The 26,349-nt window shown below is 43.8% G+C and overlaps 1 long non-coding RNA gene across 2 annotated transcripts in view; it reads left to right on the forward strand.

Moving 5' to 3' along the window:
- The window catches only part of LOC110259494 (uncharacterized), a 498,951-nt gene that overhangs the window by 299,579 nt on the left and 173,023 nt on the right, over positions 1–26,349 (forward strand). Inside the window, exon 9 of one of the 2 annotated variants that reach the window (XR_014838830.1) lies at positions 8,153–8,200. The exons of the other annotated variant lie outside the window; for it this stretch is intronic. This is a non-coding gene — a long non-coding RNA (uncharacterized LOC110259494). Of the gene's footprint in view, positions 1–8,152; positions 8,201–26,349 lie in introns of those variants that run through there. 2 annotated transcript variants of the gene reach the window in all.

The following is a 26,349-nucleotide window of genomic DNA, read 5'->3' on the forward strand; positions in this document are numbered from 1 at the left end:
GTGGGGAGCAGCTTTTCCACATCACCAGCAGAAGGTGTCAGCTCAGAGAAGGGGCCAGAGGTGCGACAGGACTGCTATGGTGGGGGTTACACCAACAGGGACAGAGCCAGTCTTGCAGGTTTCCTGGGAACTGCTGGTGCTGCTGGGTTTAGCAGCAGCTTTCAGAGAAAAGCTTGGTGGAGCCCATGGAGTCCTCTGTTCTGGGGTATTTTTCTTGGCTCCCTGAGGCCTTAGGCAGTGTGGTCTCTCCTCCTTGTGACTCTGTCTGGGGTCTGTGCCAAGTTTAAGCCCTCTTCCCTGCATCTGGCACAAAGGGGACATGCTCAGATGGAAGAAATCCTCCCCCCCCAGACATCTGGGCACCCCAGTGTCAGACCCAGGCACTTCTGGGGTTCGAGGGGCCATAGGCACAAGTGTGGGAAGATTGGAAGGACCTGGCTCTGGTCATTTCCTCTGCTGGGTTTTTAGCCCTCCCTGTTCTTGCTGAAGAGCCTCTCCCTGGGTTATTCTCCCTGACTGTGCAGTGAGGGTGCTACTGTTGCCGGAATGGCCGCCAGGGTTCCTGTCTGGAGGCCTCAGATGTGGTCACAGTCTTGTCCTCCAGTGCCCCCCAGTGTATGTCTAGGCTCATTGCGCCGTGACTGCTCAGCCTTTCCCTAGTTCCCTTAAACATGGTAGACACTGCATTCCTACCACATGCATTACCCTTTCCTTAGGGCTCTGAGAGACACCGTGCTGGCCCTAAAAAGAATAAACTCTTCCTGGGAGCTGAAGGTATACCTACCAGGGGACACTGAGATCAGCATGTAATCTTAGAAAAACGTGGGATTGTTATTTGCAATAAGAAAGATATATTGGGTCTTTGTCCATTGTTCTTGGCACAAAGCTCCTAAAATCTTTGGAACGTCCTAATTGATGAGAGTGATTAAGGTGTCTGGCTAGTCTAGCGAGATGACTTTTTGAATGCACTTTTGGTTGGGGCTGGTTTCCAAGAGAACCAGTCATGAGATTAGAGGGTTGAAAGGTTTCAGTCCCCTCCTGCTCCCATCCCAGAGGTGGAGAAGAGGGGCTGGAGATTGAATTAATCGCCAATGGCTAATGATTTCATCAGTCATGACTTATTAATGAAACCTCCATAAATACCCAAAAGGACTGGTTTGGAAGCCGGCCAGGTTGGTGGACACGAGGAGATCCAGGGAGAGTGGAGTGCTCAGAGGGGTGTGTAAGCTGCTTGCTCTTTCCCCGTACGTATGAGATGCGCTATGCTTATAGCTGTTGCTGAGTGTGTCCTTGTGTAATAAACTGGTGATCCGATAGGTGAGATGTTTCTCTGAGCTCTGTGAACTCCTCTAGCAAATTATTTGAACCTGAGGAAGGGGTCACTGGAACTTCCCATCTATAGCCAGTCAGTCCAAACAAAGCACAGGTAACAAGCTAGGCTTGTGACTTTTGAGGTTGAGGCAGGGGAGGTCTTGTAGGACTGAACCATTAACCTGTGTGATTTGATGCTGTCTTTTGGGGATGGAGTCAGAGTTGAGTTGAATTGTAGGTGCCTGGGAATTGCTTGATGGTATAGAGGAAAGCCCCCCCCCCCCTTCCCCAACACACCTGTTGGAGTTGGCTTCTGGAACCCTTTTCGTTGGAGTCAGGCGTGAGATTTGCTAACTTGCCCCTGGCTTACAGAAACATGGTTTGGGCAGAAAGAATGAAATAGCGTGGAAAGAAGAACTTTTGATTCCTAGGCAGCCACATGGTCACCTGTGGCATGGAGCAGGTACTGTGTTAAGGTCAATTACCAAAGGTAAAAATCACCAGTGGAATTTAGAGATAGATCCACCTCCTATAGAGTTGAATCACTGGAAGTATAAGGAAATGCAAAAGGATAAGCATACTAAACATACAATCATTTGATTCTTGTTTATCTGCAATAGCTAAAATAAAAGTAGAAGAGAATGCTGCTTTGGGCCTTGATGCTAAACCAAGCTCAGATGTGAACCCATCTAAGCTCTGGCTGCTAGCCTCCACGCTGCCTAGACAGGGAAAAATTATGCAGGGGCAACAGAAAGTACCTCGAAGTTCTCTGGTTATCAAGAAAGTAGTCAGAGTGGGGGAGGGCAAAAACCATGAAGCTACTGAAAACGAAGAGTGTAATGTGAGGAAATTGTCTCATTTTGTGGGTATCATCAGCTTCCTTGGGAACTTTTACTGAAATAGACTCTAAGAATAACTAATTCTGGAGCCTTGTCTTTGGTTTTGAGTGCTACGGAGTAGAGTAGCATATTTGGATTGGTACAGAACCCACAGCTCATGATGGAACAATCACAGATGTTTGTATATGATCTGGACACACTGGAGGTTATTTCCAAAGGGAACTCGTAAGGTCTGTTTACCCTGAGAAGCAGGACTGCCCACCTCCCCCATGAATGCCAAGTGGAAACCCCAGTCAACAGCTGGTGTGCTTTGCGTGCAAGCCCTGTGTGACTGTTACAGGATGACTGGGATGGTCACCGGCTGAATGTGCCTATTTCTCAGGTCACAGCAAGTGTTGTGGGTAAGGGGACCCCTTTCACATGGGCACCCCCAAATAACCTTTTTGCTGCAAAACCAAAGGATAGTTTGGGAGGCCTTAACTGCCATTGGATGGGGAGGGCACAGACCCTGGCTGAGTCTTCCTAGCTTAGGGAATGTCTTGAAAGACAGAGGAAAGAGTCTTTCCCCTTCAGATCCCAGGAACCCCAAAACAGAGACTCAAGAGGAATCTGGCAGTGAGCATGGAGTCAGGTGAACTCAGCAGGCTCCCAGAGTCAGAAGCACAAAGGGAGCCCTTCAGAGATCCAGCCTGACCCAGTCTCTGAAGTAGCTTGTCCATAGAGAAGAGGTGCTAAGCCTCTGTAAGGCCCACAGGTACCTAATCCATGCAAGGTGTCTTATCACCACTGGTCTGGTGGGAGAGACACATAAAATTATCCCCACTTCACAGATGGGCTCAAAGAAGTCAAGTACAAGGTCACACAACTGGTAAGTGGCCAAGCAGGATGTCAAGCCCTTCTGAGATCCCACAACTGACTGCCCCTTAATAACAACCACAACTCACCCTGTGTGTGAGGTTGTGATCTCATACATTGTTTAATTCATCCTCATGTCAACCCCATGGAGCTGCAGGTGTTATTTCCATTTTGCAGATAAGAAGATAAGAAATAACATGCCCAGGGCTCATTGTCTAGTGGGTGCCTGAGCTAAGCATTAAAATTGAAGCACAGATGTGCCTGGTAACCCAGGACCTTCTAAGACATCACAAGGTTGTAGTATGTGTCCCCTCTTAATGTTAATGGGGGAGTGAGAGTTTTCCTGGAAGAGCTGCCCTTCTATCTCCCAGCCAAAGCTGGGAAGCCCCTAAGCCCCTCCCCATCTCCCAGGACCTACCCTGTCACATGCAATCAGCGTGCCCTCCAAGGAAGTCAAGTGCCACACGCTGTCTCCGCCCCCACCAGCAGGCCTAGCTGGTACTACTGTAACTTCTGTTCCTTCTCCCTTGTCACTTCCTGTGATTACTGCAAGGACCCCTAAACACATCTGGCTGAAAATCAGCCCTGCCGTTTGCCCTGAGCACCTTCTCCCCCTAGAGCTGAGCATTTATGGGGCATCCCCTCTATTTCGAGGGCTTGCCTATGAGCAAGATACAACCCAGGGCAGCAGGTAAGAAAGATGCTCATCCAGAGACAGGGAGGCAGTGACCTCCACTTCCTGAGCCAGGAATCCCAGGATGCCTGGGTGCCCCACATGCAAGAGGCAGTGCCGAACCAGTGTTCATGCAAAACCAGGGCTCATGCTTACTGGGGTCGTCCCTGCTAAGCACTGGACCTCCTCTCTTCCATATGAGTGTAACCAGTGAAGGCAAAATTACCATGTTCCTGTTTTATAGATGAGAACAGGGTGGCTCAACAAGCTCAGGTGATTTGCTCAAGGGTTCAAAAGCCTGAATCCCTGGGTGTGGGTTTCACCATCTCAGGATCAAGAAGCAGACATAAGTGTTCTGCCTGCAGCTCTGAGGGCACCCAGCTTCCTCCCCACCCCACCTCCACACTCGGCCCTTCAGGAGATGATGACAGTTGGCAGGAGGAAGAAGAGGAAGGAGAACGAGGCAGCTAGGTTGGGGGAGATGTTGAACATGGGAGTTCACAAGACCTCACCCCTTCCTGTCCTGGGCACTGTCTGCTGAGGTCTGGCCAAGGTCAAGTTGCAGGTGGTGGCAAGAGATTGAAATTCACAGTACAAGGACAGCAAGCATCCATTCCTGTGTGGCTGTTTCTCTGGGCTCTACTTCAGGTCAGGCTGACCCCGAGCTCTTCATGTGGGCAGACAGTGCAGCTGCAGGTTTACTGTGTGTACAAGGAGCCGTCCAGCTGGCAGACGCACTTTCTCATGACTCCACACTGTGGACCTTCCTTAATGGAGCTGCACACGCTCAAGGAAGCAGGTAAAAGCCTGCATTGAAAATTCATGGCTCTGCAGCTGCCTCATGGCACTGTTCGGGGTGCCCAGATGTCACAGTCAGCACAAGGGTGGGGTGGGTCATGTCGCAGCATCCAACAGGAAGATAGAAATGATTTTCCAAAAAGGGTTTTAGTATAAGAAACATGACCTTACAGGAAGCCAGCCGTATGGATGAGGAAGCGGAGGTCACAGTTCCGTTTGCTTTGTGTCAGTTTAGGAGTCACGCACTTTTAAAATCAAGGTAAACACAAAGCAAAACAAAACAAAAACAGAATGGAAAGCAAAAGAAGAGAAAAACAACTAAAAACTCCATGTGAATCTGTGACGTTGCGCCATCAGGGCTCAGTCTTGTGCAGCACGTGATGGTCCCTGTGAGGGGAAACACTTGTGAAACAAGGACAGAGACACGTCTCATGCGTGTAGAGAACAAAGTGGGGTGGGAGCCCTGTGGGGCCCTGCAAGGAGAGACACCTTCACACTCTGAGGTCTCCCTGTTGGGCTTGACTGGGGCCCAGGGGAAAAGTTGGACTTGAGATTTCCTAGGCTTCCAAGACTTGACTGTGAAGGGACAACAAGATACCACCAACTCACTGCCCTGATCAGCTTCTTAGAGGAATAGTTCCTAGTTTTGACTGAATATCAGACTTATTTGAGGAGCATTTAAAAATCTTCATTTTCACAGGCCAATTGCTGTTGCTGAGAACCTTGCATGAAAAATTTAAAAAAGTCTCTGAGTGATTCCTTGGACAGCTAAAGCTGAGAAGCCCTGCCCTGGAATACTCTTGTTGACCTTGAATTTCCTAGATTATTAGCAGATTTTGATAATCTGATTTATGCTCATCATGCATGCAGTCCATTAAGACCTGGCTCCAAATCCTTCTTGTTGCCCCCCTTTTTTTTCTACAGCCACAGCAACGTGGGATACAAGCCACATCTGCAACATACATCTCACAGCTCAAAGCAGTTCTGGATCCCTGAGCCACTGAGTGAGGGCGGGGATCAAACCTGAATCCTCATGGATACTAGCTGGATTTGGTTCTGCTGCACCACAATGGGAACTCCTTGTTGCGCATTTTTGATAGTTGGTTTCCTTATTTACTGGCATTGATTTCCTCAAAATGAGCATGAACTGGAGGCAAGTAATTAATTTATACTTAAAGGAAAAGAATGAATAAAATTATGAAGGTATTTCCTAGGCCTCCCACATCCTATATAAATTCTCAAGCCACAAATGCCTTTGCAAAATAAAATGTCAGTCCTAAAAAACCTAGCAAGCCAAAAGTTTCAAGTTTCTTCTCCCATTTTCAATCAGTTCCTTGATTTTTATCTCTAGTCTTAAAAAAAAAAAGAAGAAGAAGAAGCCTTTTTGGAAGATTTGCCATCTCTTCAAATAACTTTTTTTTTCTTGGTATATGTGATAATGTGATGCCTCTTATTTTTTATAAAAAAAAAATTATACCAGACAGACAAGTTTTAGATAATTTTTCCCACTTCACCACCATTCTCTTGTCCTATTTTTTTCAAGTTCTTTTAGAAGTACCTCTTCCAATCAAAGGAAGGCCATTTATTTCTAGATCTATATATAGCTAAAGTTTTTTAAGATTCTTCTAGAACATTGTATTCCTCTGCTGTCTGCCGTGTTCATTTTCTTCCCAGTTTTTTTTATACCTACATAGCCTGAAAAATATTTCCCTGTGGGGAAAGCTATGACAAATGTGCTAAAACAAAAGGGACTGTGCCAAGTGCCCAGAGGGTGCTTAATAATTAGTTAATGAATAAGTGAAAAAATAGAAAAGTATCTTTCCAGACCAGGTATAGATTTCAGCACTGGGAATCACCACGCATTCCTGGATAAGTCCTAGAGAAAACTATGCTATTAGAAACCTTGCCAGCAGCCAGATGAAATCTCTGCTTTCATCTCTGCTTTGAATCTCTAATGCATTTTGGGGAAAAGCCTTTTGGATTCAGAAATAAAGGAGAAGATCTGAGATTATTTGGTGACTTAGGGACTTTGTTCATTGACACTTAAGCAAATTATTTTTATTTTTATCTCAGTATATTCATTTTATTTTTGCATTCATGTTTTTGTCAAATTCCTATCTTTTAAACCATGCATCCTTCAGTAAGACACACTTAGCCATGCTTCCCAGGTGTTAACTTCCTAATCTTTAGGAGTAGCTAATGATTGAGCAAAATATTTGCTTTCAGTATTTAAATCAAGTATGTCTACAAAAGACATATTTTGTATGTCTAAAAGAAAATCATCCTCCAGGAATCATGCTCAAATCTCTCTCTTTAAAAAATTATAATTGATTTGCTGTATTGTGCCAGTTTCTGCTGTACAGCATAGTGACCTAGTCATATATACATAAACATTCCCTTTCTCATGCTATCTTCCATCATGTTCTATCCCAAGAGATAGGATATAGTTCCCTGTGCTATACAGTAGGGCCTCATTGCTTATACATGAATCAGTTTTGTCAAAATTACTATACTACCCAAGGCAATCATGGATTCAGTGCAATCCCTATCAAATTACCAATGTTACTATTCACAGAACTAGAACAAAATATTTTAAAATTTGTATGAAAACAAAAAAGACCCCTAATAGGCCAAGCAATATTGAAAAGGAAAAACAGGACCAGAGGAATCAGGCTCCCTCATTTCAGACTGTACTACAAAGCTACGGTCATCAAAATAGCATGGTATTGGCACAGAAGTAGAAATATAGATCAATGGAACATGATAGAAAGCCCAAAAATAAACCCAAGCAACTATGGTCAACTATGACCAAGGAGGCAAGAACATATAGTACAGGAAAAAAAAAATAGTCTCTTTTTTTTCTTTCTTTTTATTTTTTTTTTCCTTTGATAGCCAAAACCGGCGGAATGTGGAAGTTTCTGGGCCAGAGGTTGAATTGCATCTGCAGCTGCACCAATGTCATAGCCATGGCAACACAGGAACATTCACCCACTGAGTGAGGCCAGGGATTAAATTCATATCCTTACAGAGACAATGTCAGATCCTTAAACTGCTGAGCCACAAAGGGAACTCTCATGCTCAAATCCTTAGCTGACCCATCCAGTCCCCTACCAAGGTCAGGGCTTGATGGTGCCGTGGAAGAGGCCCTGGATTATTGGGAAGACTTGTCTTTCAGTCTGTTCTCTGCTCTTTCAAAAAGCATATTACTTTTTCAAAGAAGAGTAAGAGTGCATTGTATGGAATTTAGTTCTCATTTTGGATAACAGGGCAGGGTTGATTATTTCTCTGAATATATTTATATTTGACCTGCCCCATGATGACCAGTCTTAAGGAGACTAATCAGTTTGGAGAGGACACAGAGGAAAAACAGGTACGAGAGTCATCAGCCACTTCTCAGCTGTTCCAACATGCCAAGCTATCGTATGCCCTATGTTTCCATCCTAGGATTCCTGAATTCCCAATTCTGAGAAAAAAAAAAATGGATCAAGAAGTCAGGAAAATGGGGAACAAGTACTACAGATCTCTTTTGAAAATTAAAGCCTGTTAAGAGGATAGAGAGTTGCTTGGTTGGAAGGATCCACTGACTTCACATTGAAAGCAAGGAGCAGGAGAAAGTGGCAGAGAGCGGCAAGTTAAGGAACCAGGCCATTGACAGTCTAATCTGTTTCCCCTGTAGCTCCTGCCACACTTGTAAGTTGATCCCTGCACCTGTCTGCTGCTAATGGTGAGTCATTCTTGCAAATAATATAAATATTAATAAGCTTTTAAACATAGTATATTTTATACAAGTCCTATGAGTGATGGTCCAAGAAATAGTCATTTTAACAAATGAAGTCTTTAAATTGGCATTTTTGACCTGCGATTCTGTGTCATGTCCTTAGTCTTGCTGGGAGAGCTGAATGCTGCATTACTGGAATACTCTCTTTTAACGTTTGCTGGCGTTTATCCAGAGTGTGAATATTGCTGCAAGTTACAGTTCTTTGTAATGACATTAAACCTTCTACTTCTTCTTTAATCTTGTATATCAAACAAATTTTCCGATAGCCATAAGAATGATAATGGAGTATGAAGAATTTTACAAGTGCTTTAAGAAAAATTTTTGTGCCGTGTATTAGATTCTGATTTCAGAAATTCCAGAGAATTCCCGGGACTTCTCATTTCTTGCTGCCCTCAACGTCATCACCTCAGTTTCTCTTAGAGTCTGATACCCTCTCTATCCCCCTGATCTGAGCTGCCAGATTGGACTTCTGAGCCAGCCTCGTAATGGGTTCCCTTCAGTCTGTTCTCCATGCTGGAGCCAGAGGGACCTGCAGAAACTCAAGTGTGTTCATTTAATCTCCTCACATAGGACATTTTAATGACCACCTGCATTAAAAGGTGCTCGGCCTCATTAGCAACCTGGGAAATGAAGATCAAAACCACAATTAGAGATGAGCACATACCCGTCATCTTGGCACAAAATGAAAAGTTCCCTCTCCCGAGGCAAGGACCGTGTTTGTTTTTGCTCACCGTTTTATTCATCAGTTGAGCACAACTCTAGGTGGGTGAAAACGGTGGATAAATGAATGAGAATGAGACGCACCAGAGCCTTCATGCTACGTATGGAACACAGTGTCACCCAGAGTGGCTTTTTTCTCTGAGGCTGACAGTCAACTATCCCTTCATTTATCCACAATGTCTTCTCCTGTGGCCGAAAGTGAGTCTTTTTAATCCCGGGTTTTCCCATCTTGAACATGGGGAGGCTGTACAATAGGCTTGCTCTTTCCTTCCTTCTGAAAATATATCAGACTGTATCAAATTATATAAAAATCCATTCAAACATAGCCTAATGTTAGCAACACCATTTCCTCATGTTGGCAGAATTTTGGTGAGAAACAAATGAGATAATGCACATAAAAGGGCTTCGGAAGGCCCAAGACATCATGCAGAATTGGTACCCAGCACGATAGTCAGCATGCACCCACTTCACAATCACAACCCTGTCCACCAGAGCTGATACCACAGGTTCTGAGCTCAGCCTTGGGCCAGCCTGGAGAGATCCTCTCTTTATCTGGAAACCCCTTCTTTTCTGGTCCTCTCTAACCTGCTTTGGGTGTCTAATATTCTGGAACCTAATTTCCTTAATCAGGGGTCTCCTTCTCTCTGGACAAAAATGGGTTGTAGAATGAAACACACCATATTTTCGACCTTGGCCCTGCAGCTTAGACTTTCCTTGACCCTTGACCAGTCTCTCAAACTTTCTGAACCTCAGTTTCTGCACCTGTAAAATGGGAATGGCAGTCTCTCACGGACAAGGGTATTTTTGAGAATTGAATAAAGTTGTGTGTTCAAAGTAGCATTCTTACTCTCTGGTTCATAATGGGTGTAAAATATGCATTACTTTACTTCCATTTCCCTTCTGCGTGATCTCAACTAATTGCCAGACTCATCTTCACTAATAGGAGAGGACAAGAATGCAGGGTCTGGTAAAACAAAAGATGGGAATACTAGGTTGGGTAATATAGCTTTCAGTCCCTTAAGAGAGCAAAGGGTGAGAGATTTGTTCACACAGAAGCCTGCCAGCCTCTTCCAGTGACCACTGAGCCTTTTAGGTGATGAAAGGATGGTAATACACAAGAAAAGGAGCTGACCTGCTGAGCAAAGACCCCTGTCTGAAAGTATGTTCTAGAAGCATGCTGGTTCTCCAGATCTCAGAGTGGCCAGCTGGAACTTGCCCGTTCTGAGTGTGAGTGGACCATTCAACACATTCTCGGAACCATGACAGCAACACCTGAATACAGGTTGGTCATCTCCAAATTGCTTATTCCCCAAATCTGCACTAATCTGCATAAGTCTAAAGAACCTTAGAGCAAGACTCACAGCAGGATGACCTGGTCATAGGCTTCTAGCGAGAGTTCGTTTAAGACCACTCCTTCCTTGCTGGGCCCTCATCTACCCACTTTTACACTGAGTAGGCGGGATACAAGGCCTCCCCAGTCTGCCCAGGGCAACCTATGCCTCAGGATCAGGGACTCTTTCCCTCAGTTTTGAATCACATTAATTCTGCTGCAATTGAAATACATCCTTAAAAACAGAGAAAGAACAGATTTTCACTGTTTCCAGCTCCCAGAAGCATCCTTCCTCTGGTTTCTGGGTGCTTCTCACACTGAGGTTCCTGACCGCAGCCCTGGACCACCAGGGTGCTGGCTCTTGGCACAGTGGATGTCAGGTTGGTCCTGAAAGGCTCCTATTCTGTGCTCTCCATTTTTTCACATAAACAAGAGTTTGGCGCACAGAATGCCACCTGGCCTATTTCCACTCTGATTCAATACAGGAGTTGATCAGACACAAAAGGCTCTTAGATGTAACACCCACATGTCTGGGATTTCCTTGCATAGTCCCAACGTCAAATATCATGTTCTCTTTCCAAATCGGGAGTTCTAAATTTCTGTTGTTTCAGTAAAGATCAGGAGCAGGAAAATGGTTGTGAAGGTGACCTCTCAGAGATGGGAACGATGAGGAAAGTCCGTGTGTAATAGTCAGGGCAGAATCCACTTAGGCGGGAACACGTGTGCATGTTAGCACGAAGAGCCTGTGGGAACCCACAGCATCCGGATGTGCGTTTTTAAAGTGAGTGTGGTTTTACTGCCCTCTAGTGTCTCAGGGTGTTAAGAACTTACTGAACCAAAAACTGCCTTCTTACCACTGGCTGTAGATTTTATGGTCACAAAACCCAATAAATAAATACATAAATAAAACGCAAGGAAAAAACCATTAGAGGTAATCTAGTGAACATCATCACCCTGTGTAGAGGTGGAAAGCTGAAGCCCAGAGCAGAATGGAGGGCTCAACCTGCCGCATTAGAGGCAGCACAGCAAGGACTAATCACCTCGCTCGTTCACCACTTGTAGCATATGTTAGTTTTTTTGTATAATATTGGGAGAAGTGAATTGCACCCTTTGTTTCCTACATGATGTCACTTTCTCTGAGGTTCCTGAGAGCAGAACACTACTTCTTTCTGACTCCACAACTACAGGGATTTTTTGTTTTTGTCTTTTTAGAGCTGCAGCCACAGCATATGGAGGTTCCCAGGCTAGGGGTCGAATCAGAGCTGTAGCCGCCGGCATGCACCACAGTCACAGCAACACGGGGTCCAAGCCACAGCTTACGGCAACACCAGATTCTTAACCCACTGAGCGAGGCCAGGGATCAAACCCACGTCCTCATGGTTCCTAGTCGGGTCCTTTAACCACTAGGCCATGACAGGAACTCCGCACAGCTAGAGTTCTTCCCTCAAACTCTGTCCCTCACTTCCTTTTTATCCCTTAGGAGAAAGGAAAGACTGGATCCGCGTCACTCATGACTCCCTTTCACGAACTTTACAGGGTTTAGACACGTTAGGTGTTAAATCGGTATTTCTGAGTCAATCAGCCAATTGATGAGTGGAAGGATAGTTTGCTGCATTATTAATTGAGGTGGTTTTGCTGCCGTTCTCATTGCTATGGGTATACAAGCATTTTGTTGAAAGAGCAGAATTTAACAGAATACAATCATAATACAGCTCTCTTCCAACTACTACGCCCTTAAACTGCTTGATGGGCTAGTTTTTTCCCCCTCACACACATTGCTCAAATTGATAGTAGGTCTTATGACTTTCGTCATCACTTTCAAATATAAAAATGACCTCTAGTGGAGTTTCCGTCACGGCACAGCGGAAGTGAATCCGCCTAGGAACCATGAGGTTGCGGGTTTGATCCCTGGCCTTGCTGAGTGGGTTAAGGATCCGGCATTGCTGTGGGCTGTGGTGTAGGTCGCAGACGTGGCTCGGATCTGGCATTGCTGTGGCTGTGGCCGGTGGCTGTAGCTCTGATTCGACCCCCTAGCCTGGGAACCTCCATATGCCACAAGTATGCCCCCCCCAAAAAAAAGCCAAAAGAAAATAATAATAACCTCTAGTCACTTAAACACAGTGACTTAATTTTCTAATCAGTCAAAGGTGGACTGCTCTGTACTAACCGTAGACCTGAGACGAGGGTAACAATGAGATACCACTTATGCTATCAAACTGACAAAGATGAAAGCAGATAGGACGTTTCTACTTTTTCAAAACTAACATATTTAGGTCAGCCCCTTTCCCACAATTAAAAAGCCAGAAAACAATATTTGAAGAGAATCTGCTGAAGATTTTAGAAGAGAGTTATAAAAACAAGTGGAGTAGGAGGGATCGGGAGCTTGGGCTTATCAGATACAACTTAGAATAGATTTAGAAGGATATCCTGCTGAGTAGCATTGAGAACTATGTCTAGATACTCATATTGCAACAGAACAAGGGTGGGGAAAAAATTATACATGTAAGAGTAACTTGATCCCCTTGCTGTACAGCAGGGGAAAAAAAAAAGAAAGAAACTTCAGAGATTCAAGATTTCTTAGAGATAGGAAGCCCAGAGAGGCTAACATTTGAAACACTTAGAAATTGGAAAGTTGTGACAAAGCCTGAAAAAATGAGCAGAACCCAGTGTGTGAGCAGGTGAGGATCTGAGCCAAGATTTTGTCTGTCTCATAGGATTGGGGGGAAACTGTGATTCAGGGCTTGCCAGAGAGAGGGGGCCCTGGTAAATATCCCAGTTTCAGTGTTGACCCCCTTCATCCCCCAAGACCTTTATACGGGGTTAGGCTGACCTCCACACAGACCGAAAGGCAGTCCATGCCGGCATTAAGATGGTTTGCCCCTAGGCTAGCTGCCTGTGAAAAGTAGCAGTAAATCCTCTCTGGAGGAGGAGAACATTATCTGGAGCCTCAAGTGATCTCTGCAGTTGTTTAAACACAAGCCTCATACTCAGTCAAAATTAATCAGGCCTAACAGAATGTAAAATATGGCCCCAAATATAGTCAACTAGATAATAGAGGCAGCCTCATGGGAGACATGTATATTGGGGTTATATGAGGGTTATCAGACAAGGACTAGTGGGGTCATGATTCATGTGTTCAAAGAGTTAAAAATCCAAATGGAGACTTACAATAGAAAACTATGGACCATAAAAAGAATAAACTAGAAATTCAGGAGCTAAAAATGTAATATCTGAAATAAATATTTGATAGAAAGGTAATAATAAACCAGAACATATCAAGACTGAAGCACAGGGAGACAAAATAATGCCAGATGCAGAAAAGGGCATAAGAAACATACGTATAATTTGAGTCGCAGAAATTAGAATGGTAAAGAATGGACCAGGAGCGGTATTTGAAGAGTTAATGACTGAGAATTTTCCATAACTGTTGAAAGAAATTAAGCCATATATTCCAGAAGCTCTGCAAACCCCAAGTAAGATAAACACAACCCCCCCATTCCCAAATACATCATAATAAGTCTGTCTCATTAGAAAAAAAAAAAAAGCAAAGGGTCCAAAAGAATCATGAACAAACAAATTGTGATAGATTCACACTATAGAATACTGTACAGCAGTAGGGATGAACAATTTATAATTACTTGCAAGAACATTTTGTAATCTCTAACATAACCCTGAGTAGAAGAAGCCAGGCACAAAAATATATTTTGGGGTCCATAAAAATCATCAAGTACAAAAGAAGAAGTAAAATCAGCCTAGATTTATAGTGAATGAAATCAGAACAGAGGTTGACTCTGGAGGGATAATAGTGGTTAGAGAATGAGAGGTTACATGTAGTTAAATCTAAAAAATCGTCTCATTAAAGCATAAGCATATTCCTGTCCTGTGAGATTTAAATGTATGTGAGTATACAGACACTCTGATATAAATATACACACGTAAGTATTAAAATATTTTAATGTATTACATAAAACATAGTATAAAATTATAATGCATGCCTATTAAAGAAAACAACAACAATACCAGTAGGCAAGACTGAATTAAAGTGTTACAGTTAAAATGGAGATTAAATATTCTAAGGTCTTTACATTGTCCCTGAGGTATAAAAAAAATCACCAGTCTACATCTATTAACCCCAATTTATATAAGAAAATACTAAGCCTCATTTTAATATTTAGGATAAAGAGAAGAATTGTAAAAGAATATAAGACCAAGAAGCAAATACAGGAGAAAAATAAAATAATAATTATCCTAAAGAGAAACTAAGACAATAGAGACCAAAAAAAGATTGTAGAATAGATAGAATAATTAGAAAAGACAAAGAAAATAGATTTAAATCCAAGTACGCCAGTAATCACATTAAATATGAATAAACTAAATATGCCAATTAAATGACAAAGACTGTCAGACTAGGTGAAATTTAGAAAACTGTCTCATGAGAGACACTTTAATATATAAGGACAAAGAAAGATTAAAAGTAAAAAGATGGAGATAGACTTTCTATTTCTATAGTCTGAATGTTCCATAGGTTAAAATCCTAACTTGAAGGGGATGGTATTAGGAGGTAGAGCCCTCGTGAATGAGACAACAGATTAGTGCTCTTAGAGCTGAGGCTCCAGAGAGGTCCCTCGGCCCTCCAACCGTGTGAGGACGCAGAAGTCTGTGACCTGGAAAAGGCCCATTTTTCAACCATGCTGGCCCTCTGACCGTGACTTCAGCCTCCAGAACTGTGAGCAGTAAATTTCTGCTATTTTTAAGTCATCAGTCTGTGATATTTTATAGAGGCCTTTAATGGACTAAGGCAAACGTATAAAAGGAAAGCTTTCATGTCATCACTTATATCAGACATATTATATTTTAAGGCAAAAAGCATTACTGAAGATTGAGGATATATCATAATGAAAAAAATTTCAATGTACCTGGGAGTTGGTGATGGTTAATTTTATGTGTTACCTTGACTAGACCATGGTACCAAGATACGTAGCCAAACAGTATTCTAGATGTTTCTGTGTAGGTATTTTTCAGATGAGAGTAACAGTTAAATCAGTAATAAGACAGATTTCCCCTCAAAATGTGAATGGGCCTCATGCAGTCAGTTGAAGGCCTTAATGGAAGACTGACCTCCCCAGAAGAAGGGGGCATTTCTGCCAGCAGAGGGTCTTTGAAGTCAAACTACAAATCCTCCCTGGATCTTCAGCTGGCCAGGCTACCCTGAAGATTTTGGACCCACCGGCCTCCACGGGCATCTATATATCAGAGACAATCAAATGTATATATAAAACTGCTTACTGAGTTTGTACCTTGATTGAACCCCAGAATATCCTGTTGATAACCTTGTGATGTGGGTAGGTATTGATATTTCCATTTATAGGAACAAACACAGTGCTAAAAGGTTGCCTACCTTACTGAAGGACATACCTACTGATTATTAATATCAGATCAAAGCCCATATCCTTCTGACACCAAACTCATTTTCTCCTTCCATGGGTTGGTCTCCTCTTTTCAATAATCTTACTGGCTTATTCTGTCATTTTGTAGTTGGAGATGATTGACTTGATTTTCTTGCCTAGTAGACCCATGGCACAGCACCTCGTGGTGTCCAGTGGGGGGCCCTATCTTTCCAGACAGACTGCCCTGCCCTGCGACTCCCTGCCCTTGCACTTCCCTGCCGAATTCCTGCCCTTGCACTTCTCAGCCAAGTGCACATCAGATGCTTTCAGGGCTCTATCGCTCTCCAAGTGACAGATCTTAATGCTCATAATTGTCACCCATTATATCATTATTACATTTTCTGTGGAATTAAAATCCTTTTCATGAAAGGGCAAAAAAAGTTCATCTGCCTTACGGTGTATCCCAAACTTCTTTATCGGGGTATTTGCTCTGTAAAATTTCCAGCTGAGGCTCCAGAGTGACTTTCACTGCCTTGCTCCCTGGCAGTTTGTGGAGAGGATGTTCAAGTCACACGGGAACCTCTGCCGTCAGTGTCTTCCTTTTAGAATTTACAGCTGTGAAACAATGAGTCCTTGAGGGCAGGGGCAGTACCTTTCCAGCCTCTGTGTGCCTGGCACCATGCCTCACACATCATAGGTGATGCATAAGTGCTTATCAATAAGGGGCATTCGCCATTCCTTTTTTTCAAGCACATTTGAATACTTTGCTTTCAAGTCTGTAGCGCGGCCCTCAAGCTTAATGGAATTGGAGCAAAACATATTTAGAAAGATTTAAGTAGAAAGTTTATGTCCCATTTTGCAGACAAAGAAACTGAAGCCTGAGACATTGAGATACTGAAGCCAAGAGCTACGCAGAAGAACGATGGCAGAGGCAAAGCTAGTCAGAGATGATCAAATGCCTTTCCTCTCTGCATCCTGCTACCCGGCCCCGTCCCTGTGTCTTGCGTTGGTTCATTCTTTCTTCTCTTTTTTCTGATCTTACTATTGTAGAAGTTCTTCCTCTCTTGAACCAGTGCAGAAGTTCCTGGCAGCACAGGGTCGGTGAGGTGTACGCCCTGCTTCAGCAGCATCACAGCAGGGACCAAAGCCAAGCACTGTGAGTTCCTTCCCGTCTAAGCTTCCAAGGCAGCATCTTTGACCCATGGGTCAGAAGAGAGTAGCTTGCATCACTTTCTCTGGCCAGTGTTTGCTGGCCTGTTTGTCTCCCCATGAGGGGGCTGGAGGCCCTGGAGAGACAGTGAGCAGTCAGCAGGGGGAGAGCTCAGACCCTGGAGAAACATTCCTGGGGTCTCAGCTACGTGCTCATTCAGTAATCACTGACTGACAGGCACTCTGCTACCATGGAGGGGCTGTCATGGTAACAAGACAAGCATGGTCCCTGCTCCTAGAAGATAGGAATTTGATGAATGAATTAAAAATGACTTCAGTTCCCGCTGTGGCTCACTGGGATGAGGATTCGGGTTCAATCCCTGCCCCCTCTCAGTGGGTTAAGGATCCAATGTTGTTGTGAGCTGTGGCATAGGTCGCAGACATGGCTCAGATCTGATAGTGCTGTGGCTGTGGTGTAGGCCAACAGCTGCAGCTTCAATTTGACCCCCTAGCCTAGGAACGTCATAGGCCACAGGTTCAGTCCTAAAAAAGCAAAAAAAAAAAAAAAAAAAAGGAAGCTAATATTTATGAGTGTTTACTATGTGCCAGCCACTGTGCTGTTTTATCACTGCACTGTTTCATGCATTGTTTGAGGATGAGTTGGTAAATGACAAAGCTAAAGATTCAAACCATATCTATTTTTGTCTAACTCTAATGCCCAAACCAATGAAAAGAGAATATGTAGAAAATATGTAACATGCTTAGCACTTAGCATGATGGTAGAATGGAAGAGATCTGGATTTGAGTCGGAACTCAGGGCTGGAGTCCTGCATCTCCCCCTCTGCGATGATGGACTGAAAGGGTGAGGCCGTGTCAAGGCAGAAGAAGCTCCATGAGGCAGGGCCAAGGAGGTTCACTACTTTGCACTTAACGTTTGGTACAAAGAAGGTGCTAAAATTCAGTTACATTGGACTGACTTAAAAAAAAATCCTGGGATGCTGCAACTTGCATGAACCTTGAAAACACCGCGCTAAACACAATGAAGCAGACACGAAAGGCTGGATGTTTATGATTCCACTTAAATGAGGTACCTACGAGAGTGACGTACATAGAGAAAGAAGGTACACTGGAGATTACTGGGAGGTGGAAAGGAGGGGAGCATGAGGTGTTATTCTTGAATAGTTGCAGAGCTTCCGTTTGGGATGATTAAGAAGTTCTGGAAATAGGGGAGTTCCTGCCATGGCTCAGCAGTTAATGAATCCATGAGGATGCAGGTTTGATCCCTGGCCTCGCTCGGTGGGTTAAAGGTGCATCGTTGCCGTGAGCTGTGGTGTAGGTCGCAGACAAGGCTCGCATCTTGCGTTGCTGTGGCTGTGGCAGAGGCCAGCAGCAATGCTCCATTTCGACCCCTAGCCTGGGAACCCCCATATGCCATGGGTGTGGCCCTAAAAAGCAAATAAATAAATAACTTCTGGAAGTAGATAATGTCCCCAGCCAGGGATCTAATCCAAGCCGCAGTTTCAACCTACGCCAGAGCTGCAAACTACACCACAGCTGCAGCAATGCCAGATCCTTAACCCACTGTGCCACAGTGGGAACTCCAGTTGCTCTCCTTAAAAGTGATTTAGGAGTTCCCATTGTGGCTCAGCAGTAACAAACGCTACTAGTATCCATGAGGATGCAGGTTTGATCCCTGGCCTCCCTCAGTGGGTTAATATCCAGTGTTGCCATGAGCTGTGGTATAGGTCTCAGAAGCAGCTCTGATCCTGTGTTGCTCTGGCTAAGAACCATGAGGTTGTGGGTTCAATCCCTGACCTCACTCAGTGGGTTAAGGATCCGGCGTTGCCATGAGCTCTGGTGTAGGTCACAGACATGGCTCAGATCTGGCATTGCTGTGGCTGTGGTGTAGGCTGGTAGCTACAGCTCCAATTTGACCCAGCCTGGGAACTTCCATATGCCGCGAGTATGGCCCTAGAAAAACAAAACAAAACAAAAAATGGCTTAAACTGATAAGTTTTGTTATGTATATTTACCACAATAAAAATGTTATTTAAATTAAAAAAGCAAATATCCTGAGAAAGCAAGCAATGTCACAAGAACTTAAAAAACAGAGGTGACAACCCTGCGACATACACATGGAGAAATCATTCTTTGGTGACATGATGTGGCCGATTCTCACTAACAATAATAATACCTTCCCACCTGTCAAGGCACTAACTACTCTGTATACTTTCCGACCACCAGCATAGGAGTTACTACGTCTCTTACACAGAGGAGGAGAGCTTACGTGCTTTCCTGTCAGCTCCCTTTTGGAAAAGCCTGGACTTGAACTCAAGTCTCGGATGGAACCATTCCAGCAGGCTCCTCGGGGAGCACCCTTAGGCCAAGCCGACCCTGATTTGATGGACTAGTAGCTGTCATTTGAAGATGAGCTTTGATGAGATTGCAAGGTCTCCAGCGCCTGCAGACTGAGTTTGGTTTGGAAACAGTCACGGTTGAGAAAACAGGAAAGCTCTAAGCAAATCCCTGCGCTCTCTGGGCCAATCAGATCTTCCACTGACGCGAACGCTCTACGAATGATGGTGCGCAAGACGTGGGATTTCTTTTGAGCTTAGGAGGAAGACTGGCTTTTCCCATATGGTCCAGTCCCAAGCTGTACCTTCTCCATCCCTGAGAAGCAGGTGCATATGTGAGGCTAGGCCGTCTGGGGCCACTGCCCTTCATTCACATCCGCCTAGAGCTCTGACCAGACTGAACACCAGTCTCAGTCCTTTGCCCTAAGACAGGCATTGCCATGAACTCCTGGTTGACAGCCACTGCCCCAAGGGAAGACTTCCTTGGGGAGAGATTAATCCGTTCTGTACTTAGCCCGTCTTGGTGGGCTGGTCTTTTCTGTTGCCTCTGTTGGCCCAGTGTACTGCTGATCCTATGACTCAGGAATACACGCACACTGAAGGAAAGAAGGAAGTAATTCCTCTTCCAGACTCACCCCCACCTCTTCCCTTTGCTGCTCTTAGAAGATCCTGGAGGATCTAGGAAAGGTTTGCAGTGTGGTGTTCAGTGGCATAAATCAGTGAAGACATTAAACAAATACTGCCAGACATTGATGAGGGCCCGGACCCCCCCATAGGCCAATAAAGGGGACTTTGTGGTTGTGGATCTCGGTTAACCTACCAGTGGTGTCCTGTCCTCAGTGAGGGGACTTGTCAGTGTGTCTCAGTACAGCTGGCCACATGCTGGACTGCTGTGGCCATGGGAAGTGGACTTTGCAAGGGGCTCTCTAGCCTGGGGATGCTCCATGGCAGGTGGTGTGTGTGTGGGTGAGAGTCACCTCATGCATCAGAAAGCCGCTGGGCCTCCTTCCATGAGAAGCGGACAGGAGCTGTCAGCAGAGGATGACAAGAAAGTCACACACAGCATACGAGACAGTGCTTAGCCTATCACGAGCATTCGGTAAGTTCTGGCTGTGGCTTTTCTTCTGGATGTTACTAAGGAGGCAGCGTGTTCTCTGCCAGATTAGAAAGGACCTACTCCCTGCTAGTCACAGTCTCATAAAACAAAGGTCAGCAGTTTCTGAACAAATTCGATTGCAGCGTAACCTTTTCTCTTTCCTGGTTTTGTTCATTTTAGACTCTTTTTAAATGAATGATACAAGTAGTATCTATTATAGAAAAAGTCACTACAGAGAAGTGCGATGGCACAGAAAATAATTCACAAATAGTTCTTCTGCCAAAGAAAGTGAGGCGAACAGTTTTGACATTTTTAATCATAATTCTGTCGAGGTGGTTTGTTTTTTTTTTTTTTTTCTTTTTTCTTCTGCTGGGATTTTTACTTATTTTTAGAAGTAACATGTTGTATTACTCACAGCCCCAGCAGAAAACAAGGGATATACTTCTGTTGAGAACCTTGGAGAGAATTTAGTAAAGTTACTGTTAATAAGGGAGTGAGCAGGGTGGAAGGAAATTCCATAGAAGGTGTAGTGCCCACCCGGAGTCCCATGAAGCCGTCACCACCCCACCCGAAAAGGGGGGCGTGGAGAACCCTCTAGAGAGCTGGAGGGCTATGTCAGGGAAGACCCCTTCAGAAGAAAGAGGGGTGATAGGACATCAGGATAAGGGAGTAAATGCCTTGCGCTCCAGCTTCTCCCTGCCTGCAAGTGGCCCCAGAAACCAGTGAGCGTGGCACGGTCAGCACCCCACTGCGTGAGGCACGGGCATCAAGGGTGGAGAGCTGATCTGGAGAAACAGAGAGACATCCGACCCAAAGAGGAGGATGCTCCTGCGGCTTCATATTCACACATTAGGGGTACAGCCACCCCTGCATACAAAGAAGTGACCATTGGTTTACATCCTTCAGACATTTTTCTAGGTCATCACCTGGATAGCATATGCCGTCATAACAGGTACCGTTTTAGTGTAGGTGTGGGGTGGGTATAAATAGTATGATACACTGCATATTGTTAAACAAGCTGCTTTTTCACCCAATAATAAGTCTTAGGCTGTTTCTGTCTCAGCTCACGTAGAGCTAACACATTATTTTAACCCCTTGCAAGATATTCTCCAGTGTAGCCCATGGGAAAGCTGTTTTCTAACATCCTGCTTCTTGCTCTCGCCGTTTGGGGCCCTGGTAGGCCTGCAGTTCCCCACTCTACTAAACTCGAAAGTACCAGTGCAGTTTCCTTTGGGCAAGGACATACGCACCAGTCACAAGTGTCCCTTCCAGGGAAAAGCTTTAAGAGCCCACAAAAGCATCGTCATCTCTCTCTTTTCCTCTGCCCGGGACTTGGGATATTTTAGACCAGTGTTGTCCAATAAAAATCTAATACAAGCTGCTCTGTACTTGAAATTTTCTAGAAGCCACATTTTAAAAAAATGTTTTAAATGGATAAAATTAATTTTGATAATGTTATTTATCTAGTATATTCAAACTATTATCATTTCACCAGTGCAATCAAGATTAAACATGATGGGGTTCCCATCATGGCTCAGCAGAAACGAACCTGACTAGCATCCATGAGGACTCAAGTTCAATCCCTGGCCTTGCTCAGTAAGTTAAGGATCCGGCATTGCTGTGAGCTGTGGTGTAGGTCACAGACGCGGCTTGGATCTTGCATTACTGTGGCTGTGGCACAGGCCAGCAGCTACACTCCGATTCAGCCCCTAGCCTGGGAACCTCCATATGCTGCAGGTGTGGTCCTAAAAAGCAAAAAAAAGAAAAAAAAAAAGAAAAAGGAAAAAAAAAATTAAACACGATTGAGGAGTTCCTTTTGTGGCTCAGCAATAATGAACCCAACTAGTATCCATGAGGACGCAGGTTTGATCCCTGGTGCCTCTCAGTGGGTTAAGGATCCAGTGTTGCCATGAGCTCTGGTGTAGGTCACAGACACAGCTTGGATCTGGTGTTGCTGGGGCTGTGGTGTAGGCCAGCAGCTGCAGTTCCACTTCAACTCTTGGCCTGGCCTGGGTACTCCCATATGCCGTGGGTGCAGCCCCGCCCCCCAAAAATAGGTTAAACACGATTGAGAAACTTTACATGTTTTATAGGAAGCCTTTGAACACCAGTGTGTATTTTATACCTACAGTGTGTATCAGTGCCAACCGACCACATGCCAAGGGCTCAGTAGCCACTTGTAACAGTCTCAGTAGAGAGCAGCTACGATCTGGATCTCAGGATGGCACAGAGCTGAGTCCACAGCTAAAGCGTGATAGGCAGACAGTGTGAGTAAGAAATAAGGCATCAAGAGTTGAGTGTTGTTTGCTCCTATAGCATTGCCTGGTATATCCAGACAGACACGCATACCCGACTCATGTAGGTATTTCCCTATGGACGGACATTCAACTTATTTCCAGTTCTTCACTGTCATAAAAATGTGTTGATGAACATTTATGTGCATTTCTGGTGCTCATATTCAGGTTTTTCTCTGGAGTAATTACCCACGAATGAAATCATATGTACACTTTCTATTTTAACAAATATGTCTAAAAGGCTGCCCAGATTGACTTTACAAATTTTCACTTCTGTCAACAGTATCTGAAAGTAAATGTATTTTTTCAAGTTCTTACTAATACTTGATGTCATCAAATTTTTCACTTAAAATTATTTTTTTGTATTTACATTTTGGATATTATACTTGACAAAAAAGCCTGCTTTTTAAAATTTAACTCTTATTTTGTATTGGAGTATGGTTGATTTACAATGTTGTATTAGTTTAGGTGTACAGCAAAATGATTCAGTTATACGTATACATATATCCGTTCTTTTTCAGATTCTTTTCCCATATAGGTTATTACAGAATATCTAGCAGAGTTCCCAGTGGTATACAGTAGGCCCTTGATTATCTATTTTATATATAGTAGTGTGGATCTGTTAATCCCAGAGTCCTGATTTCTCACTGTCCCCACTTTGGTAACCCTATATTTGTTTTCTGTGTCTGTAAGTCTGTTTCTGTTTTGTGAGTAAGTTCATTTGTATCACTTCTTTAGATCCCACATCTAAGTGATGTCATATGATAAATATGTGTCTTTGTCTGGCTTACTTCACTTAGTATGATAATCTACAGGTCTGTCCATGCTGCTGCAAATGGCATTATTTCATTCCTTTTTAGGGCTGAGTGATATTCCATGGTGTATATGTCCCACCTCTTTTTCCATTCTGTTGTCTATGGAAATTTCAGTTGTTTCCGTGTTTTGACTGTTGTATATAGTGCTGTATGAATATTGGGGTGCATGTATCTTTTTGAATTATGGTTTTCTCTGAATATTGCCCAAGAGTGGGATTGCTGGATCATAGGGTAGTTCTATTTACAGTTTTTAAAGGAGGCTCCATGCTGTTTTCCACAGTGGTTGCACCAATTTACATTCCCACCAATAGTGTAGGGGGTTCCCTTTTCTCCACCCCCTCTCCAGCACTTATTGTTTGTAGACTTTTTGATGGTGAGCATTCTGGTGTGAGGTGGGTACCTCATTGTAGTTTTGATTTACATTTCTCTAATAATTAGCAATGTTGAGCACCTTTTCATGTACTTTTTGGCCAACTGGATGTCCTTTTTGGAGAAAAGTCTATTTAGACCTTTTTCCCCATTTTTTGACTTGGTCATTTGTTTGGACATTGAACTCTACAAGCTGTTTGTATATTTTGGAGATTAATCCCTTGTCAGTCACTTCATTTGCAAATATTTTCTCCCATTCTGAGGGTTGTCTTTTCATTTTGTGCCTTATCGTATATAGTGCTGACAGAAGGTGTGCAAAGGGGAAATAACCTGTCCAGGATCACATGGCGAGTAAGGGGTGATGCTGACCCTTTCACCCAGCTTTGGATCACAGATTTCGGCTTTTTGTTTGTTTGCTTTGTTTAGTACTTCAGCTGTCTCCTTTACCTTGCCCATTGAAAAAATAACCCTCTCCTTTATCCCTATTTTAGACGTAATACTTGGCCTCAAATAATGAACTAATTAATTTAGGTCTCCACACAAAACGAAGTAGTATTAACGATGGCTTCTTTGTAGAGGAAAAACCTTCTTGGTATTTGAAAATGGGCATATGTCAGCCTATAACCTCAAACTGCCAGCAGAGGGCACTGCTGGCCCACAATATGCTTCAGAAATAAACAGACACTCTCAAGAGAAGGCTGACAGTTTCTGAGAATGGTTTTCCTAGAAGACAGAGAGAGACCTTCTACTGAAGGAATATTAAAATGTTGTTTGCCATACAGAGCTGTTTTCCAGTGAGACTCATTGGGGTTCTTTATTCGGGTGATTTATCCACAAAAACAAACCACCTTCTTTCAAAATGAAAGGGGAGTTGTACTGTTTTAAGTGGAAATCATCACAGATATTTCCTAGTATAGGTCTCAGCATCAAAGACTACAGTGCAATACAAAGGGATAGATAGGGCCAAATGCAAAATTGCCTTTGAGAGGGCAGTAGAGTTGAGTGTGTCAGAAAAGATCAGAAAACTTCTGTGGACATTTTCCCATTTTATTCTTTGTTATCACTGATCTGCTGTTCGGTAAACATTAGCGGAAGGCAGATAGTTTGTGCTCTTAGATGCACAGGGATGTCCCTTCCTTACTGTGATTTGAGCCCCTTTCCAGCCTGACCTGTGGCCATCGTATTCCTGATTGCTCTTCCTTCCCCCATGGCCACATCTCCAACCCCACTCCTTCCCACTCTGCAGCCCGAGTGAACTCTCTAAGACGGATCTGGATCCCATCACTTGCCTCCTGAAAACGCCCTAGTAATTCCCCACCATCCATCCATGAGATAAAAGTCTTTGTGTGTGGCACACTATGTTCAAAATCAAGCCTCCACCCACTTTCCCAGCCCTATTTTTATGCCACTCTGCTGGCACCCTTCCTACTACTGAATTCTAGCCACCCTGGACTTCTCGCCTTCCCACTTTGCTCCTTCTTATCTCCATGCTTTGCACCTACTATTCCCTCTGCCTGAGAAGTTCTTCACCATTTTTTCCAACCTATCAAATTCCTGTCCATTCTTCAAAACCCGATTAATGAGTCTCCTCTTCCTCGCCAAATCTCCAGATACCGTCACTCCTTTGCGGGCACTCTTGGCTGTGATCTTAGGTCTACATGGTGCTGCCATTTCTCATGTTATTGGCCCATCAGTACGTCATACAAAGAGCTCCTACAGGAAAGGGACTATATCTCATTCCTCATTTTATCTAAGCTTATCTAAGCCTGGTATGTAATAGACCCTCAATGAACTATTATTGTTTGCATTTGGATAGAGAGGCTTTCCATGAACTTCAGTAATCTGGGAATATGCCAGGTATATCATTCTAAAAATTTTTGGAGGTCCTAATCTATCTTTATTCATAATTTTACAATGCACACTTGAAATAAGAATGTTTATTTATGCTCACTTTCATTCCTTTCTTCTGGATGATTTTATTTGGAATGACGATAGCTGAGGCTAGAATTTGGACCAAGGCCAGCATAGGTTTCTCAACAGAGATGTGATTTCAGTGAAAGTAGTTTCTAACAGGTAAGAAGGGCAACTCGCTCCAAGTACTTGACAGAAGAAAACAGAAAGATTAAAGTGGAGAGGGAGGCAAGGATCCTTGAGAGCTGGTTTGTCACACTGTAGGGAAGGAGAGATGGGAGATAAGGAGTGAGTAGGAAGAAGAGAGAGGCGTGAGGAAGGGCATTTTTTCCTCCTCCTGCAACATCCTTTTTCTGCTCCTAATGGCAGGAATTAACATTGGTAAAAGACAATTGCCAAGTTTCTACCAGCTACTCATACTTTTTCAGATGGTAATGAGTTCTGAAGATCATTACATCTTGAAATGTAGAAAGTCACTAAAGGAAACATTATTCACTCTGAGATCTATGGAGCTTGTCACTTCACAGTGTACACTATTGTAATGAGTCTTGAAATTCTTTCTGCTGGTCCTGTGTGCACACAGAGAGTTATCACTCACAGCCCATATAACCACATGCCTGCACGTGAACACATACACAGACACGTGTTTCACACATCCACTCTCCCACTT

Source organism: Sus scrofa, chromosome 2, assembly GCF_054392235.1.
Source record: "Sus scrofa isolate SSC_HxYL_T2T_F1_AM1 chromosome 2, Sscrofa_HxYL_maternal_Yorkshire_Landrace_v2.0, whole genome shotgun sequence".
In the NCBI taxonomy this organism is placed as follows: Eukaryota; Metazoa; Chordata; class Mammalia; order Artiodactyla; family Suidae; genus Sus; species Sus scrofa.